This window comes from Phyllobates terribilis, unplaced genomic scaffold (genome assembly GCF_046119375.1).
Source record: "Phyllobates terribilis strain yellow unplaced genomic scaffold, ASM4611937v1 Scaffold_12__6_contigs__length_324123572, whole genome shotgun sequence".
NCBI lineage: Eukaryota > Metazoa > Chordata > Amphibia > Anura > Dendrobatidae > Phyllobates > Phyllobates terribilis.
The window spans coordinates 312,608,022-312,627,729 of NW_027362772.1; positions in this window are offsets into that span (position 1 = coordinate 312,608,022).

Below are 19,708 nucleotides of genomic sequence, written 5' to 3' on the forward strand. Positions count from 1 at the left end.
GGAGCAGTATTATAGTAGTTATATTCTTGTATATAGGGGGCAGTATTATAGTAGTTATATTCTTGTACATAGGGGGCAGTATTATAGTAGTTATATCCTTGTACACAGGGAGCAGTATTATAGTAGTTATATTCTTGTACATAGGGAGCAGTATTATAGTAGTTATATTCCTGTACGTAGGAGCAGTATTATAGTAGTTATATCCTTGTACGTAGGAGCAGTATTATAGTAGTTATATTCTTGTACATAGGGGCAGTATTATAGTACTTATATTCTTATACATAGGGGCAGTATTATAGTAGTTATATTCTTGTACATGGGTGGCAGTATTATAGTAGTTATATTTTTGTACATAGGGGCAGTATTATAGTGGTTATATTCTTGTACATAGGAGCAGTAATATAGTAGTTATATTCTTGTACATAGGAGGCAGTATTATAGTAGTTATATTCTTGTACATAGGGGGCAGTATTATAGTAGTTATATTCTTGTACATAGGGGCAGTATTATAGTAGTTATATCCTTGTACGTTGGAGCAGTATTATAGTAGTTATATTCTTATACATAGGAGCAGTATTATAGTAGTTATATTCTTGTACATAAGGGGCAGTATTATAGTAGTTATATTCTTGTACATAGGAGCAGTGTTATAGTAGTTATATTCTTGCACATAGGAGCAGTATTATAGTAGTTATATTCTTGTACATAGGAGCAGTATTATAGTAGTTATATTCTTGTACATAGGAGCAGTATTATAGTAGTTATATTCTTGCACATAGGAGCAGTATTATAGTAGTTATATTCTTGTACATAGGAGCAGTATTATAGTAGTTATATTCTTGTACATAGGAGCAGTATTATAGTAGTTATATTCCTGTACATAGGAGCAGTATTATAGTAGTTATATTCTTGTACATAGGAGCAGTATTATAGTAGTTATATTCTTGTACATAGGGGCAGTATTATAGTGGTTATATTCTTGTACATAGGAGCAGTATTATAGTAGTTATATTCTTGTACATAGGGGGCAGTATTATAGTAGTTATATTCCTGTACATAGGGGCAGCATTATAGTAGTTATATTCTTGTACATAGGAGCAATATTATAGTAGTTATATTCTTGTACATAGGGGGTAGTATTATAGTAGTTATATTCTTGTACATAGGGGGCAGTATTATAGTAGTTATATTCTTGTACATAGGAGCAGTATTATAGTAGTTATATTCTTGTACATAGGTAGCATTATAGTAGTTATATTCTTGTACATAGGGGGCAGTATTATAGTAGTTATATTCTCGTACATAGGGAGCAGTATTATAGTAGTTATATTCTTGTACATAGGGGACAGTATTATAGTAGTTATATTCTTGTACATAGGAGCAGTATTATAGTAGTTATATTCTTGTACATAGGAGCAGTATTATAGTAGTTATATTCTTGTACATAGGAGCAGTATTCTAGTAGTTATATTCTTGTACACAGGGGGCAGTATCATAGTAGTTATATTCTCGTACATAGGGGGCAGTATTATAGTAGTTATATTCTTGCACATAGGAGCAGTATTATAGTAGTTATATTCTTGTACATAGGGGGCAGTAGTATAGTAGTTATATTCTTGTACATAGGAGCAGTATTATAGTAGTTATATTCTTGTACATAGGAGCAGTATTATAGTAGTTATATTTTTGTACATAGGAGCAGTATTCTAGTAGTTATATTCTTGTACACAGGGGGCAGTATCATAGTAGTTATATTCTCGTATATAGGGAGCAGTATTATAGTAGTTATATTCAAGTACATAGGGAGCAGTATTATAGTAGTTATATTCATGTACATAGGAACAGTATTATAGTAGTTATATTCTTGTATATAGGAGCAGTATTATAGTAGTTATATTCATGTACATAGGGAGCAGTATTATAGTAGTTATTCTTGTACATAGGAGCAGTATTCTAGTAGTTATATTCTTGTACACAGGGGGCAGTATCATAGTAGTTATATTCTCGTACATAGGGGGCAGTATTATAGTAGTTATATTCTTGCACATAGGAGCAGTATTATAGTAGTTATATTCTTGTACATAGGGGCAGTATTATAGTAGTTATATTCTTGTACATAGGAGCAGTATTCTAGTAGTTATATTCTTGTACACAGGGGGCAGTATCATAGTAGTTATATTCTTGTATATAGGAGCAGTATTATAGTAGTTATATTCATGTACATAGGAGCAGTATTATAGTAGTTATATTCTTGTACATAGGAGCAGTATTATAGTAGTTATATTCTTGTATATAGGAGCAGTATTATAGTAGTTATATTCTTGTACATAGGGGCAGTATTATAGTAGTTTTATTCTTGTACATAGGGGGCAGTATTATAGTAGTTATATTCTTGTGCATAGGAGCAGTATTATAGTAGTTATATTCTAGTACATAGGGGCAGTATTATAGTAGTTATATTCTTGTACATAGGAGCAGTCTTATAGTAGTTATATTCTTGTACATAGGGGCAGTATTATAGTAGTTATATTCTTGTACATAAGGAGCAGTATTATAGTAGTTATATTCTTGTACATAGGGGCAGTATTATAGTAGTTATATTCTTGTACATAGGAGCAGTATTATGGTAGTTATATTCTAGTACATAGGGGCAGTATTATAGTAGTTATATTGTACATAGGAGCAGTATTATAGTAGTTATATTCTTGTACATAAGGAGCAGTATTATAGTAGTTATATTCTTGTACATAGGGGCAGTATTATAGTAGTTATATTCTTGTACATAGGAGCAGTATTATAGTAGTTATATTCTTGTACATAGGGGCAGTATTATAGTAGTTATATTCATGTACATAAGGGGCAGTATTATAGTAGTTATATTCATGTGCATAGGGGGCAGTATTATAGTAGTTATATTCATGTACATAGGTGGCAGTATTATAGTAGTTATATTCTTGTACATAGGAGCAGTATTATAGTGGTTATATTCTTGTACATAGGAGGCAGTATTATAGTAGTTATATTCTTGTACATAGGGGCGGTATTATAACAGTTATATTCTTGTACATAGGGGCAGTATTATAGTAGTTATATTCTTGTACATAGTGGCAGTATTATAGTAGTTATATTCTTGTACATAGGGGCAGTATTATAGTAGTTATATTCATGTACAATGGGGGCAGTATTATAGTAGTTATATATTCTTGCACATAGGAGCAGTGTTATAGTGGTTATATTCTTGTACATAGGAGCAGTATTATAGTGGTTATATTCTTGTACATAGGGGGCAGTATTATAGTAGTTATATTCTTGTACATAGGGGCAGTATTATAGTAGTTATATTCTTGTACATAGGAGCAGTATTATAGTAGTTATATTCTTGTACATAGGGGCAGTATTATAGTGGTTATATTCTTGTACATAGGAGCAGTATTATAGTAGTTATATCCTTGTACATAGGGGGCAGTATTATAGTAGTTATATTCCTGTACATAGGGGCAGCATTATAGTAGTTATATTCTTGTACATAGGAGCAGTATTATAGTAGCTATATTCTTGTACATAGGGGGTAGTATTATAGTAGTTATATTCTTGTACATAGGGGGCAGTATTATAGTAGTTATATTCTTATACATAGGAGCAGTATTATAGTAGTTATATTCTTATACATAGGAGCAGTATTATAGTAGTTATATTCTTGTACATAGGAGCAGTATTATAGTAGTTATATCCTTGTACATAGGGGGCAGTATTATAGTAGTTATATTCATGTACATAGGGAGCAGTATTATAGTAGTTATATTCATGTACATAGGGGGCAGTATTATCGTAGTTATATTCTTGTACATAGGAGCAGTATTATAGTAGCTATATTCTTATACATAGGAGCAGTATTATAGTAGTTATATTCTTATACATAGGGGGCAGTATTATAGTAGTTATATTCATGTACATAGGGGGCAGTATTATAGTAGTTATATTCTTGTACATAGGAGCAGTATTATAGTAGTTATATTCTTATACATAGGAGCAGTATTATAGTAGTTATATTCTTGGACATAGGGGGCAGTATTATAGTAGTTATATTCTTGTACATAGGAGGCAGTATTATAGTAGTTATATTCTTTTACATAGGGGCAGTATTATAGTAGTTATATTCTTGTACATAGGCGGCAGTATTATAGGAGTTATATTCTTGTACATAGGGGCAGAATTATAGTAGTTATATTCTTGTACATAGGGGGCAGTATTATAGTAGTTATATTCTTGTACATAGGGGGCAGTATTATAGTAGTTATATCCTTGTACGTAGGAGCAGTATTATAGTAGTTATATTCTTATACATAGGAGCAGTATTATAGTAGTTATATTCTTGTACATAGGGGGCAGTGTTATAGTAGTTATATTCTTGTACATAGGAGGCAGTATTATAGTAGTTATATTCTTGTACATAGGAGCAGTATTATAGTAGTTATATTCTTGTACATAGGGAGCAGTATTATAGTAGTTATATTCTTTTACATAGGAGCAGTATTATAGTAGTTATATTCTTGTACATAGGAGCAGTATTATAGTAGTTATATTCTTGTACATGGGATAGTATTATAGTAGTTATATTCTTGTACATAGGGGCAGTATTATAGTAGGTATATTCTTGTACATAGGAGCAGTATTATAGGAGTTATATTCTTGTACATAGGGGGCAGAATTATAGTAGTTATATTCTTGTACATAGGGGGCAGTATTATAGTAGTTATATTCTTGTACATAGGGGGCAGTATTATAGTAGTTATATCCTTGTACGTAGGAGCAGTATTATAGTAGATATATTCTTGTACATAGGGGCAGTATTATAGTAGTTATATCCTTGTACACAGGGAGCAGTATTATAGTAGTTATATTCTTGTATATAGGGGGCAGTATTATAGTAGTTATATTCTTGTACATAGGGGGCAGTATTATAGTAGTTATATCCTTGTACACAGGGAGCAGTATTATAGTAGTTATATTCTTGTACATAGGGAGCAGTATTATAGTAGTTATATTCCTGTACGTAGGAGCAGTATTATAGTAGTTATATCCTTGTACGTAGGAGCAGTATTATAGTAGTTATATTCTTGTACATAGGGGCAGTATTATAGTACTTATATTCTTATACATAGGGGCAGTATTATAGTAGTTATATTCTTGTACATGGGTGGCAGTATTATAGTAGTTATATTTTTGTACATAGGGGCAGTATTATAGTGGTTATATTCTTGTACATAGGAGCAGTATTATAGTAGTTATATTCTTGTACATAGGAGGCAGTATTATAGTAGTTATATTCTTGTACATAGGGGGCAGTATTATAGTAGTTATATTCTTGTACATAGGGGCAGTATTATAGTAGTTATATCCTTGTACGTTGGAGCAGTATTATAGTAGTTATATTCTTATACATAGGAGCAGTATTATAGTAGTTATATTCTTGTACATAAGGGGCAGTATTATAGTAGTTATATTCTTGTACATAGGAGCAGTGTTATAGTAGTTATATTCTTGCACATAGGAGCAGTAATAAAGTAGTTATATTCTTGTACATAGGAGCAGTATTATAGTAGTTATATTCTTGTACATAGGAGCAGTATTATAGTAGTTATATTCTTGCACATAGGAGCAGTATTATAGTAGTTATATTCTTGTACATAGGAGCAGTATTATAGTAGTTATATTCTTGTACATAGGAGCAGTATTATAGTAGTTATATTCCTGTACATAGGAGCAGTATTATAGTAGTTATATTCTTGTACATAGGAGCAGTATTATAGTAGTTATATTCTTGTACATAGGGGCAGTATTATAGTGGTTATATTCTTGTACATAGGAGCAGTATTATAGTAGTTATATTCTTGTACATAGGGGGCAGTATTATAGTAGTTATATTCCTGTACATAGGGGCAGCATTATAGTAGTTATATTCTTGTACATAGGAGCAGTATTATAGTAGTTATATTCTTGTACATAGGGGGCAGTATTATAGTAGTTATATTCTTGTACATAGGGGGCAGTATTATAGTAGTTATATTCTTATACATAGGAGCAGTATTATAGTAGTTATATTCTTATACATAGGAGCAGTATTATAGTAGTTATATTCTTGTACATAGGAGCAGTATTATAGTAGTTATATCCTTGTACATAGGGGGCAGTATTATAGTAGTTATATTCATGTACATAGGGAGCAGTATTATAGTAGTTATATTCATGTACATAGGGGGCAGTATTATAGTAGTTATATTCTTGTACATAGGAGCAGTATTATAGTAGCTATATTCTTATACATAGGAGCAGTATTATAGTAGTTATATTCTTATACATAGGGGGCAGTATTATAGTAGTTATATTCATGTACATAGGGGGCAGTATTATAGTAGTTATATTCTTGTACATAGGAGCAGTATTATAGTAGTTATATTCTTATACATAGGAGCAGTATTATAGTAGTTATATTCTTGGACATAGGGGGCAGTATTATAGTAGTTATATTCTTGTACATAGGAGGCAGTATTATAGTAGTTATATTCTTTTACATAGGGGCAGTATTATAGTAGTTATATTCTTGTACATAGGGGGCAGTATTATAGGAGTTATATTCTTGTACATAGGGGCAGAATTATAGTAGTTATATTCTTGTACATAGGGGGCAGTATTATAGTAGTTATATTCTTGTACATAGGGGGCAGTATTATAGTAGTTATATCCTTGTACGTAGGAGCAGTATTATAGTAGTTATATTCTTATACATAGGAGCAGTATTATAGTAGTTATATTCTTGTACATAGGGGGCAGTGTTATAGTAGTTATATTCTTGTACATAGGAGGCAGTATTATAGTAGTTATATTCTTGTACATAGGAGCAGTATTATAGTAGTTATATTCTTGTACATAGGGAGCAGTATTATAGTAGTTATATTCTTTTACATAGGAGCAGTATTATAGTAGTTATATTCTTGTACATAGGAGCAGTATTATAGTAGTTATATTCTTGTACATGGGATAGTATTATAGTAGTTATATTCTTGTACATAGGGGCAGTATTATAGTAGGTGTATTCTTGTACATAGGAGCAGTATTATAGGAGTTATATTCTTGTACATAGGGGGCAGAATTATAGTAGTTATATTCTTGTACATAGGGGGCAGTATTATAGTAGTTATATTCTTGTACATAGGGGGCAGTATTATAGTAGTTATATCCTTGTACGTAGGAGCAGTATTATAGTAGATATATTCTTGTACATAGGGGCAGTATTATAGTAGTTATATCCTTGTACACAGGGAGCATAGAATCATAGAATCATAGAATGGTAGAGTTGGAAGGGACCTCCTGGGTCATCTGGTCCAACCCCCTGCTCAAAGCAGGATTCACTAGATCATCTCAGACAGATGTCTGTCCAGCCTCTGTTTGAAGACGTCCATTGAAGGGGAACTCACCACCTCTCGTGGCCGCCTGTTCCACTCATTAATCACCCTAACTGTCAAAAAGTTTTTTCTAATATCTAATCTGTGTCTCCTCCCATTTAGTTTCATCCCATTGCTTCTAGTCTTTCCTTGTGCAAATGAGAATAAAGATGATCCTTCTACAATGTGACAGCCCTTGACATATTTGTAGACAGCTATTAAGTCTCCTCTCAGTCTTCTTTTTTGCAAGCTAAACATTCCCAAATCCTGCAACCGTTCCTCATAGGACATGGTTTGCAGACCAGTCACCATTCTGGTCGCTCTTCTCTGAACTTGCTCCAGTTTGTCTATGTCTTTTTTAAAATGTGGTGCCCAAAACTGTACACAGTATTCCAGATGAGGTCTGACCAAAGAGGAGTAAAGACCAATAATGACTTCACGTGATCTAGACTGTATGCTTCTGTTAATACATCCCAGAATTGTATTTGCCTTTTTTGCTGCTGCATCACACTGTTGACTCATGTTCAGTCTATGATCTATTAGTATACCTAAGTCTTTTTCACATGTACTGTTGCTTAGCTCTATTCCTCCCATTCTGTATATGCTTTTTTCATTTTTATTGCCCAGATGTAGTACTTTGCATTTTTCCCTGTTAAAAACCATTCTGTTGGTTGCTGCCCACTGCTCCAGTTTATTTAGGTCTTTTTGAATCCTCTCTCTCTCTTCTCTAGTATTAGCTATCCCTCCTAGCTTTGTGTCATCAGCAAATTTAATCAGTTTACCCTCAATTCCTTCATCTAAATCATTGATAAAGATGTTGAACAATACAGGTCCCAGGACGGAGCCCTGTGGTACCCCACTTGAGACATTCATCCAGCTGGATGTGAAGCCATTTACAACCACCCTTTGAGTCCGATCACTAAGCCAGTTATGAATCCACCTAACAGTTGCCTGGTCCATTGCATACTTGGTCATTTTTTCAATAAGGATGGTGTGAGATACTTTGTCAAATGCTTTGCTGAAGTCAAGATATACTATATCTACAGCATTTCCCTGATCCACCCAGTCAGTGATTCTGTCATAGAAGGAAATTAAGTTAGTCTGACATGACTTGTTAGTTATAAACCCATGCTGACTCTGGTTAATCACTTCATTCTTATCCAGGTACTTACATACATGTTGTTTAATAATTTGTTCAAAGATCTTTCCTGGTATAGAAGTCAGACTCACCGGCCTATAGTTCCCTGGGTCCACCTTCTTCCCCTTTTTGAAGATAGGAACAACATTTGCTCTTCTCCAGTCTTCTGGGACTTCTCCTGTTCTCCAAGAATTTTCAAAGATTATGGAGAGTGGTTCTAAAATTTCTTCTACGATCTCCTTCAGTACTCTGGGATGTAATTCATCTGGACCTGGAGACTTGAACTCATTTATGTTAGCTAAATATTCCCTCACAATCTTTCTGTTTACAGATAACTTGGATTCTTCTATTCCTTTAAAAGGACAGTGAAGATCAGTTGATGTTACATTTTCTTTCTGAGAGAAAACAGATGCAAAATAGGAATTAAAAAGTTTGGCCTTCTCAACATCCTCTCTTACCATTTCTCCATTTTCATCCTGTAAAAATCCTATAGCATCTTTGACTTTTCTTTTACTTTTGACATATCCCCAAAATCCTTTTTTATTGCTTTTGACATCTCTTGCAAGCCTTAATTCATTGTCAGCTTTAGCTAACCTGATACATGCCCTGCAGGATCTGCAGACTGCATTATAATCTTCTTTAGATATGCCTCCCTCTTTCCATTTAATAAACATTTCTTTCTTTCTTTTCAGCATGTGTTTAAGTTCTGTGTTCATCCATCCTGGTTTCCTTAAATGCTTCCCATTCTTCCTACTTTTCGGGATTGTTAACGATTGTGCTTTGAGAATCTCATTTTTAAAAATTTCCCATCCTTCCTGGACATTTTTGTCCTTAAGGACATCCAGCCATTGGATCCCTCCTATTCTCTTTCTGAGTCTCTTAAAATCTGCCTTTCTAAAATCTAACCTTGAAGTTTGAGTCTTCACATGTCTTCCTCCTCTAGTTATCCAAAATTCTATAATAGCATGATCGCTGCCTCCTAGGGTCCCAGCCACTTTTACCTCCTCAACCATTTCCTCCCTGTTTATAAGGATTAGATCCAAAGTAGCAGATCCCCTTGTTTTCTCCCCTACCTTTTGGAAGATAAAGTTGTCAGCAAGAGAGGATAAGAATTTGCTTGACCTGTTAGTTTTACTTGAGAGAGATTCCCAACAAATGTCTGGATAGTTGAAATCTCCCATGACCACTACGTCATATTTTTTTGAGAACTTGGTCATTTGATACATAAAGAGTTCATCCATATCTTCAGCTTGCCCAGGTGGCCTGTAGTAAATGCCTACAATGGTGTCCTTTCCGTTGTTCTCTCCTTGTATTCTTACCCAAACAGTTTCCACAGAACTCCCAGTCTCTGAAGCTTCAATCTCTGTGCAGATATTCGCTTTTCTAACATACAATACAACACCTCCTCCTCGTTTATCAAGTCTGTTTCTTGCAAATAAGTTGTATCCTTTTAGCCTTTTATTCCAATCATGTGTATCGTCCCACCAAGTTTCAGTGATTCCAATGACATCATATTCCTTTTCCTGCATTAGTAGTTCCAATTCTCCTTGTTTGTTGCCCATGCTTTGTGCATTTGTATAAAAACATTTTAGTTTGTGATTGGTTTCTCTTCCTCCCATATTTTTATTATTTAGATTTTTTTGTCTTTGTTCTTCTTTTCCACTTCCAGTAGCAGAGATCTCAATAGTATTTGTCAGCTGTATGGCTTTTTCTGGCCTTTTGCTTCCCTTCCCACATTGTTCTAGTTTAAAGCTGTTCTGATGAGTGTAGCAAGGCGACTTCCAAATACATGTTTTCCAGTCTTCGTAAGGTGCACCCCATCTCTAGCAAGTAGTCCATCGTATAGGTAATTCATCCCGTGATCCAGAAATCCAAATCCTTGTTGACGGCACCATCGACGTAGCCAGTTGTTCACCTGTAGAATCTTATTCCACCTCATTGTTCCATGGCCATCCACTGGGAGGAGGGATGAGAAGACCACCTGCGCTCCCAATTCTTTCACTTTCTTGCCTAAGTCTTCAAAGTCACTGCAGATGGTTTCCAGGTCCTTTCTTGCGGTGTCATTTGTCCCCACATGTATTTGCAGGAATGGGTAGTGATCTGTAGGTCTGAAGAGTCTTGATATCCTGTCAGACACATCTTTAATTTTTGCTCCTGGAAGACAGCACATTTCTCTTGAGGTTATGTCTGGTCTGCAGATAGCGGCCTCTGTTCCTCTTAACAGGGAATCCCCCATGACCACCACTCTCCGTTTTTTCTTCACAACATTCTTCTTTCTCCATCCAGGAGGATTCTGAGGGCTTACAAGGTTATTCATTGCTGGCAAAGTCTTATTTTGCTGTATTTCTTCATGGTTCTCCTGCGTGAGAGCCTGGTACTGGTTCCTGAGCAGTATGGGTGCTGACTGCCTCTCGATCCTCCTGCTTCTCTGGGTCACAGGCTTCCATTCCTCTGTTTCCTCAGGTGCAGTTCGAATTTCTTCTCTTTCTGAATCATGAAGAGATAATTCTGCTCTGTCTAAGAACTCTTCACCTTCCTTAATGATTTTCAAGGTAGTTAACCTCTCTTCTAGATTTCGCAACTTTTCCTCCAACAGGGACACAAGCTGCATTTCTGGCATGTGAAGTCTGGCTTTTCCACTGGCAAGTCTGTGAACATGTAGCAGGATATGCAGCTCACCAAATGGCTCCTGGACTCTTCCATGTTCTTATTGTTAATGTTCTGAAAACAGTGAAAAAAGCTTAAAAAAAAAGCGGTTTACCGATGTCCTCTTTTCAGCTCCAACAGCCAAAATCCAGTGTTCTTTGAGCTCGCGGAGACTCTTCACTTACCCCAAAATGCAGTGGGAATATGCAAATTATCTCCTCAGGACTCCTCCCCTGGTTTACCGATGTCCTCTTTTCAGCTCCAACAGCCAAAATCCAGTATTATAGTAGTTATATTCTTATACATAGGAGCAGTATTATAGTAGTTATATTCTTGTACATAGAATCATAGAATCATAGAATCATAGAATGGTAGAGTTGGAAGGGACCTCCTGGGTCATCTGGTCCAACCCCCTGCTCAAAGCAGGATTCACTAGATCATCTCAGACAGATGTCTGTCCAGCCTCTGTTTGAAGACGTCCATTGAAGGGGAACTCACCACCTCTCGTGGCCGCCTGTTCCACTCATTGATCTCCTCACTGTCATACAGTGTCTCCTAATATCTAATCTGTGTCTCCTCCCATTTAGTTTCATCCCATTGCTTCTAGTCTTTCCTTGTGCAAATGAGAATAAAGATGATCCTTCTACAATGTGACAGCCCTTGACATATTTGTAGACAGCTATTAAGTCTCCTCTCAGTCTTCTTTTTTGCAAGCTAAACATTCCCAAATCCTGCAACCGTTCCTCATAGGACATGGTTTGCAGACCGGTCACCATTCTGGTCGCTCTTCTCTGAACTTGCTCCAGTTTGTCGATGTCTTTTTTAAAATGTGGTGCCCAAAACTGTACACAGTATTCCAGATGAGGTCTGACCAAAGAGGAGTAAAGACCGATAATGACTTCACGTGATCTAGACTGTATGCTTCTGTTAATACATCCCAGAATTGTATTTGCCTTTTTTGCTGCTGCATCACACTGTTGACTCATGTTCAGTCTATGATCTATTAGTATACCTAAGTCTTTTTCACATGTACTGTTGCTTAGCTCTATTCCTCCCATTCTGTATATGCTTTTTTCATTTTTATTGCCCAGATGTAGTACTTTGCATTTTTCCCTGTTAAAAACCATTCTGTTGGTTGCTGCCCACTGCTCCAGTTTATTTAGGTCTTTTTGAATCCTCTCTCTCTCTTCTCTAGTATTAGCTATCCCTCCTAGCTTTGTGTCATCAGCAAATTTAATCAGTTTACCCTCAATTCCTTCATCTAAATCATTGATAAAGATGTTGAACAATACAGGTCCCAGGACGGAGCCCTGTGGTACCCCACTTGAGACATTCATCCAGCTGGATGTGAAGCCATTTACAACCACCCTTTGAGTCCGATCACTAAGCCAGTTATGAATCCACCTAACAGTTGCCTGGTCCATTGCATACTTGGTCATTTTTTCAATAAGGATGGTGTGAGATACTTTGTCAAATGCTTTGCTGAAGTCAAGATATACTATATCTACAGCATTTCCCTGATCCACCCAGTCAGTGATTCTGTCATAGAAGGAAATTAAGTTAGTCTGACATGACTTGTTAGTTACAAACCCATGCTGACTCTGGTTAATCACTTCATTCTTATCCAGGTACTTACATACATGATGTTTAATAATTTGTTCAAAGATCTTTCCTGGTATAGAAGTCAGACTCACCGGCCTATAGTTCCCTGGGTCCACCTTCTTCCCCTTTTTGAAGATAGGAACAACATTTGCTCTTCTCCAGTCTTCTGGGACTTCTCCTGTTCTCCAAGAATTTTCAAAGATTATGGAGAGTGGTTCTAAAATTTCTTCTACGATCTCCTTCAGTACTCTGGGGTGTAATTCATCTGGACCTGGAGACTTGAACTCATTTATGTTAGCTAAATATTCCCTCACAATCTTTCTGTTTACAGATAACTTGGATTCTTCTATTCCTTTAAAAGGACAGTGAAAATCAGGTGATGTTACATTTTCTTTCTGAGAGAAAACAGATGCAAAATAGGAATTAAAAAGTTCGGCCTTCTCAACATCCTCTCTTACCATTTCTCCATTTTCATCCTGTAAAAATCCTATAGCATCTTTGACTTTTCTTTTACTTTTGACATACCCCCAAAATCCTTTTTTATTGCTTTTGACATCTCTTGCAAGCCTTAATTCATTGTCAGCTTTAGCTAACCTGATACATGCCCTGCAGGATCTGCAGACTGCATTATAATCTTCTTTAGATATGCCTCCCTCTTTGCATTTAATAAACATTTCTTTCTTTCTTTTTAGCATGTGTTTAAGTTCTGTGTTCATCCATCCTGGTTTCCTTAAATGCTTCCCATTCTTCCTACTTTTCGGGATTGTTAACGATTGTGCTTTGAGAATCTCATTTTTAAAAATTTCCCATCCTTCCTGGACATTTTTGTCCTTAAGGACATCCAGCCATTGGATCCATCCTATTCTCTTTCTGAGTCTCTTAAAATCTGCCTTTCTAAAATGTAACCTTGAAGTTTGAGTCTTCACATGTCTTCCTCCTCTAGTTATCCAAAATTCTATAATAGCATGATCACTGCCTCCTAGGGTCCCAGCCACCTTTACCTCCTCAACCATTTCCTCCCTGTTTATAAGGATTAGATCCAAAGTAGCAGATCCCCTTGTTTTCTCCCCTACCTTTTGGAAGATAAAGTTGTCAGCAAGAGAGGATAAGAATTTGCTTGACCTGTTAGTTTTACTTGAGAGAGATTCCCAACAAATGTCTGGATAGTTGAAATCTCCCATGACCACTACGTCATATTTTTTGGAGAACTTGGTCATTTGATACATAAAGAGTTCATCCATATCTTCAGCTTGCCCAGGTGGCCTGTAGTAAATGCCTACAATGGTGTCCTTTCCGTTGTTCTCTCCTTGTATTCTTACCCAAACAGTTTCCACAGAACTCCCAGTCTCTGAAGCTTCAATCTCTGTGCAGATATTCGCTTTTCTAACATACAATGCGACACCTCCTCCTCGTTTATCAATTCTGTTTCTTGCAAATCCTTCTTGTATCCTTTTAGCCTTTTATTCCAATCATGTGTATCGTCCCACCAAGTTTCAGTGATTCCAATGACATCATATTTCTTTTCCTGCATTAGTAGTTCCAATTCTCCTTGTTTGTTGCCCATGCTTTGTGCATTTGTATAAAAACATTTTAGTTTGTGATTGGTTTCTCTTCCTCCCATATTTTTATTATTTAGATTTTTTTGTCTTTGTTCTTCTTTTCCACTTCCAGTAGCAGAGATCTCAATAGTATTTGTCAGCTGTATGGCTTTTTCTGGCCTTTTGCTTCCCTTCCCACATTGTTCTGGTATAAAGCTCTCCTGATGAGTGTAGCAAGGCGACTTCCAAATACATGTTTTCCAGTCTTCGTAAGGTGCACCCCATCTCTAGCAAGTAGTCCATCGTATAGGTAATTCATCCCGTGATCCAGAAAACCAAATCCTTGTTGACGGCACCATCGACGTAGCCAGTTGTTCACCTGTAGAATCTTATTCCACCTCATTGTTCCATGGCCATCCACTGGGAGGATGGATGAGAAGACCACCTGCGCTCCCAATTCTTTCACTTTCTTGCCTAAGTCTTCAAAGTCACTGCAGATGGTTTCCAGGTCCTTTCTTGCGGTGTCATTTGTCCCCACATGTATTAGCAGGAATGGGTAGTGATCTGTAGGTCACTACCCATTCCATACGAGCAGTATTATAGCAGTTATATTCTTGCACATAGGAGCAGTATTATAGTAGTTATACTCTTGTATATAGGGGCAGTATTATAGTAGTTATATCCTTGTACATAGGGGGCAGTATTATAGTAGTTATATTCATGTACATAGGGAGCAGTATTATAGTAGTTATATTCATGTACATAGGGGGCAGTATTATAGTAGTTATATTCTTGTACATAGGGGGCAGAATTATAGTAGTTATATTCTTGTACATAGGAGCAGTATTATAGTAGCTATATTCTTATACATAGGAGCAGTATTATAGTAGTTATATTCTTATACATAGGGGGCAGTATTATAGTAGTTATATTCATGTACATAGGGGGCAGTATTATAGTAGTTATATTCTTGTACATAGGAGCAGTATTATAGTAGTTATATTCTTATACATAGGAGCAGTATTATAGTAGTTATATTCTTGGACATAGGGGGCAGTATTATAGTAGTTATATTCTTGTACATAGGAGCAGTATTATAGTAGTTATATTCTTGTACATAGGAGCAGTATTATAGTAGTTATATTCTTTTACATAGGGGCAGTATTATAGTAGTTATATTCTTTTACATAGGGGCAGTATTATAGTAGTTATATTCTTGTACATAGGGGGCAGTATTATAGGAGTTATATTCTTGTACATAGGGGGCAGAATTATAGTAGTTATATTCTTGTACATAGGGGGCAGTATTATAGTAGTTATATTCTTGTACATAGGGGGCAGTATTATAGTAGTTATATCCTTGTACGTAGGAGCAGTATTATAGTAGTTATATTCTTATACATAGGAGCAGTATTATAGTAGTTATATTCTTGTACATAGGGGGCAGTGTTATAGTAGTTATATTCTTGTACATAGGAGGCAGTATTATAGTAGTTATATTCTTGTACATAGGAGCAGTATTATAGTAGTTATATTCTTTTACATAGGAGCAGTATTATAGTAGTTATATTCTTGTACATAGGAGCAGTATTATAGTAGTTATATTCTTGTACATGGGATAGTATTATAGTAGTTATATTCTTGTACATAGGGGCAGTATTATAGTAGTTATATTCTTGTACATAGGAGCAGTATTATAGGAGTTATATTCTTGTACATAGGGGGCAGAATTATAGTAGTTATATTCTTGTACATATGGGGCAGTATTATAGTAGTTATATTCTTGTACATAGGGGCAGTATTATAGTAGTTATATCCTTGTACGTAGGAGCAGTATTATAGTAGATATATTCTTGTACATAGGGGCAGTATTATAGTAGTTATATCCTTGTACACAGGGAGCAGTATTATAGTAGTTATATTCTTGTATATAGGGGGCAGTATTATAGTAGTTATATTCTTGTACATAGGGGGCAGTATTATAGTAGTTATATCCTTGTACACAGGGAGCAGTATTATAGTAGTTATATTCTTGTACATAGGGAGCAGTATTATAGTAGTTATATTCCTGTACGTAGGAGCAGTATTATAGTAGTTATATCCTTGTACGTAGGAGCAGTATTATAGTAGTTATATTCTTGTACATAGGGGCAGTATTATAGTACTTATATTCTTATACATAGGGGCAGTATTATAGTAGTTATGTTCTTGTACATGGGTGGCAGTATTATAGTAGTTATATTTTTGTACATAGGGGCAGTATTATAGTGGTTATATTCTTGTACATAGGAGCAGTATTATAGTAGTTATATTCTTGTACATAGGAGGCAGTATTATAGTAGTTATATTCTTGTACATAGGGGGCAGTATTATAGTAGTTATATTCTTGTACATAGGGGCAGTATTATAGTAGTTATATCCTTGTACGTTGGAGCAGTATTATAGTAGTTATATTCTTATACATAGGAGCAGTATTATAGTAGTTATATTCTTGTACATAAGGGGCAGTATTATAGTAGTTATATTCTTGTATATAGGAGCAGTGTTATAGTAGTTATATTCTTGCACATAGGAGCAGTATTATAGTAGTTATATTCTTGTACATAGGAGCAGTATTATAGTAGTTATATTCTTGTACATAGGAGCAGTATTATATTAGTTATATTCTTGCACATAGGAGCAGTATTATAGTAGTTATATTCTTGTACATAGGAGCACTATTATAGTAGTTATATTCCTGTACATAGGAGCAGTATTATAGTAGTTATATTCTTGTACATAGGAGCAGTATTATAGTAGTTATATTCTTGTACATAGGAGCAGTATTATAGTAGTTATATTCTTGTACATAGGAGCAGTATTATAGTAGTTATATTCTTGTACATAGGGGACAGTATTATAGTAGTTATATTCTTGTACATAGGGGACAGTATTATAGTAGTTATATTCTTGCACATAGGAGCAGTATTATAGTAGTTATATTCTTGTACATAGGAGCAGTATTATAGTAGTTATATTCTTGTACATAGGAGCAGTATTATAGTAGTTATATTCTTGTACATAGGGGCAGTATTATAGTAGTTATATTCTTGTACATAGGGGGCAGTATTATAGTAGTTATATTCTTGTACATAGGGGCAGTATTATAGCAGTTATATTCTTGTACATAGGGGCAGTATTATAGTAGTTATATTCTTGTACATAGGGAGCAGTATTATAGTAGTTATATTCTTGTACATAGGAGCAGTATTATAGTAGTTATATTCTTGTACATAGGGGCAGTATTATAGTAGTTATATTCTTGTACATAGGGAGCAGTATTATAGTAGTTATATTCTTGTACATAGGGGCAGTATTATAGTAGTTATATTCTTGTACATAGGAGCAGTATTATAGTAGTTATATTCTTGTACATAGGAGCAGTATTATAGTAGTTATATTCTTGTACATAGGAGCAGTATTATAGCAGTTATATTCTTGTACATAGGAGCAGTATTATAGCAGTTATATTCTTGTACATAGGGAGCAGTATTATAGTAGTTATATTCTTGTACATAGGAGCAGTATTATAGTAGTTATATTCTTGTACATAGGAGCAGTATTATAGTAGTTATATTCTTGTACATAGGGGGCAGTATTATAGCAGTTATATTCTTGTACATAGGGGCAGTATTATAGTAGTTATATTCTTGTACATAGGGAGCAGTATTATAGTAGTTATATTCTTGTACATAGGAGCAGTATTATAGTAGTTGTATTCTTGTACATAGGAGCAGTATTATAGTAGTTATATTCTTGTACATAGGGGCAGTATTATAGTAGTTATATTCTTGTACATAGGGGGCAGTATTATAGTAGTTAAATTCTTGTACATAGGGGGCAGTATTATAGCAGTTATATTCTTGTGCATAGGGGCAGTATTATAGTAGTTATATTCTTGTACATAGGAGCAGTATTATAGTAGTTATATTCTTGTACATAGGAGCAGTATTATAGTAGTTATATTCTTGTACATAGGAGCAGTATTATAGCAGTTATATTCTTGTACATAGGGGGCAGTATTATAGTAGTTATATTCTTGTACATAGGAGCAGTATTATAGTAGTTATATTCTTGTACATAGGAGCAGTATTATAGCAGTTATATTCTTGTACATAGGAGCAGTATTATAGCAGTTATATTCTTGTACATAGGGAGCAGTATTATAGTAGTTATATTCTTGTACATAGGAGCAGTATTATAGTAGTTATATTCTTGTACATAGGAGCAGTAATATAGTAGTTATATTCTTGTACATAGGGGGCAGTATTATAGCAGTTATATTCTTGTACATAGGGGCAGTATTATAGTAGTTATATTCTTGTACATAGGGAGCAGTATTATAGTAGTTATATTCTTGTACATAGGAGCAGTATTATAGTAGTTATATTCTTGTACATAGGAGCAGTATTATAGTAGTTATATTCTTGTACATAGGGGCAGTATTATAGTAGTTATATTCTTGTACATAGGGGGCAGTATTATAGTAGTTATATTCTTGTACATAGGGTGCAGTATTATAGCAGTTATATTCTTGTACATAGGGGCAGTATTATAGTAGTTATATTCTTGTACATAGGGGCAGTATTATAGTAGTTATATTCTTGTACATAGTGGGGCAGTATAATAGTAGTTATATTCTTGTACATAGGGGGCAGTATTATAGCAGTTATATTCTTGTACATAGGGGCAGTATTATAGTAGTTATATTCTTGTACATAGGGAGCAGTATTATAGTAGTTATATTCTTGTACATAGGAGCAGTATTATAGTAGTTATATTCTTATACATAGGAGCAGTATTATAGTAGTTATATTCTTGTACATAGGGACAGTATTATAGCAGTTATATTCTTGTACATAGGGGCAGTATTATAGTAGTTATATTCTTGTACATAGGAGCAGTATTATAGTAGTTATATTCTTATACATAGGAGCAGTATTATAGTAGTTATATTCTTGTACATAGGGGCAGTATTATAGCAGTTATATTCTTGTACATAGGAGCAGTATATAGTAGTTATATTCTTGTACATAGGAGCAGTATTATAGTAGTTATATTCTTGTACATAGGGGCAGTATTATAGTAGTTATATTCTTGTACATAGGGGCAGTATTATAGCAGTTATATTCTTGTACATAGGGAGCAGTATTATAGTAGTTATATTCTTGTACATAGGAGCAGTATTATAGTAGTTATATTCTTGTACATAGGGGGCAGTATTATAGTAGTTATATTCTTGTACATAGGGGCAGTATTATAGCAGTTATATTCTTGAACATAGGGAGCAGTATTATAGTAGT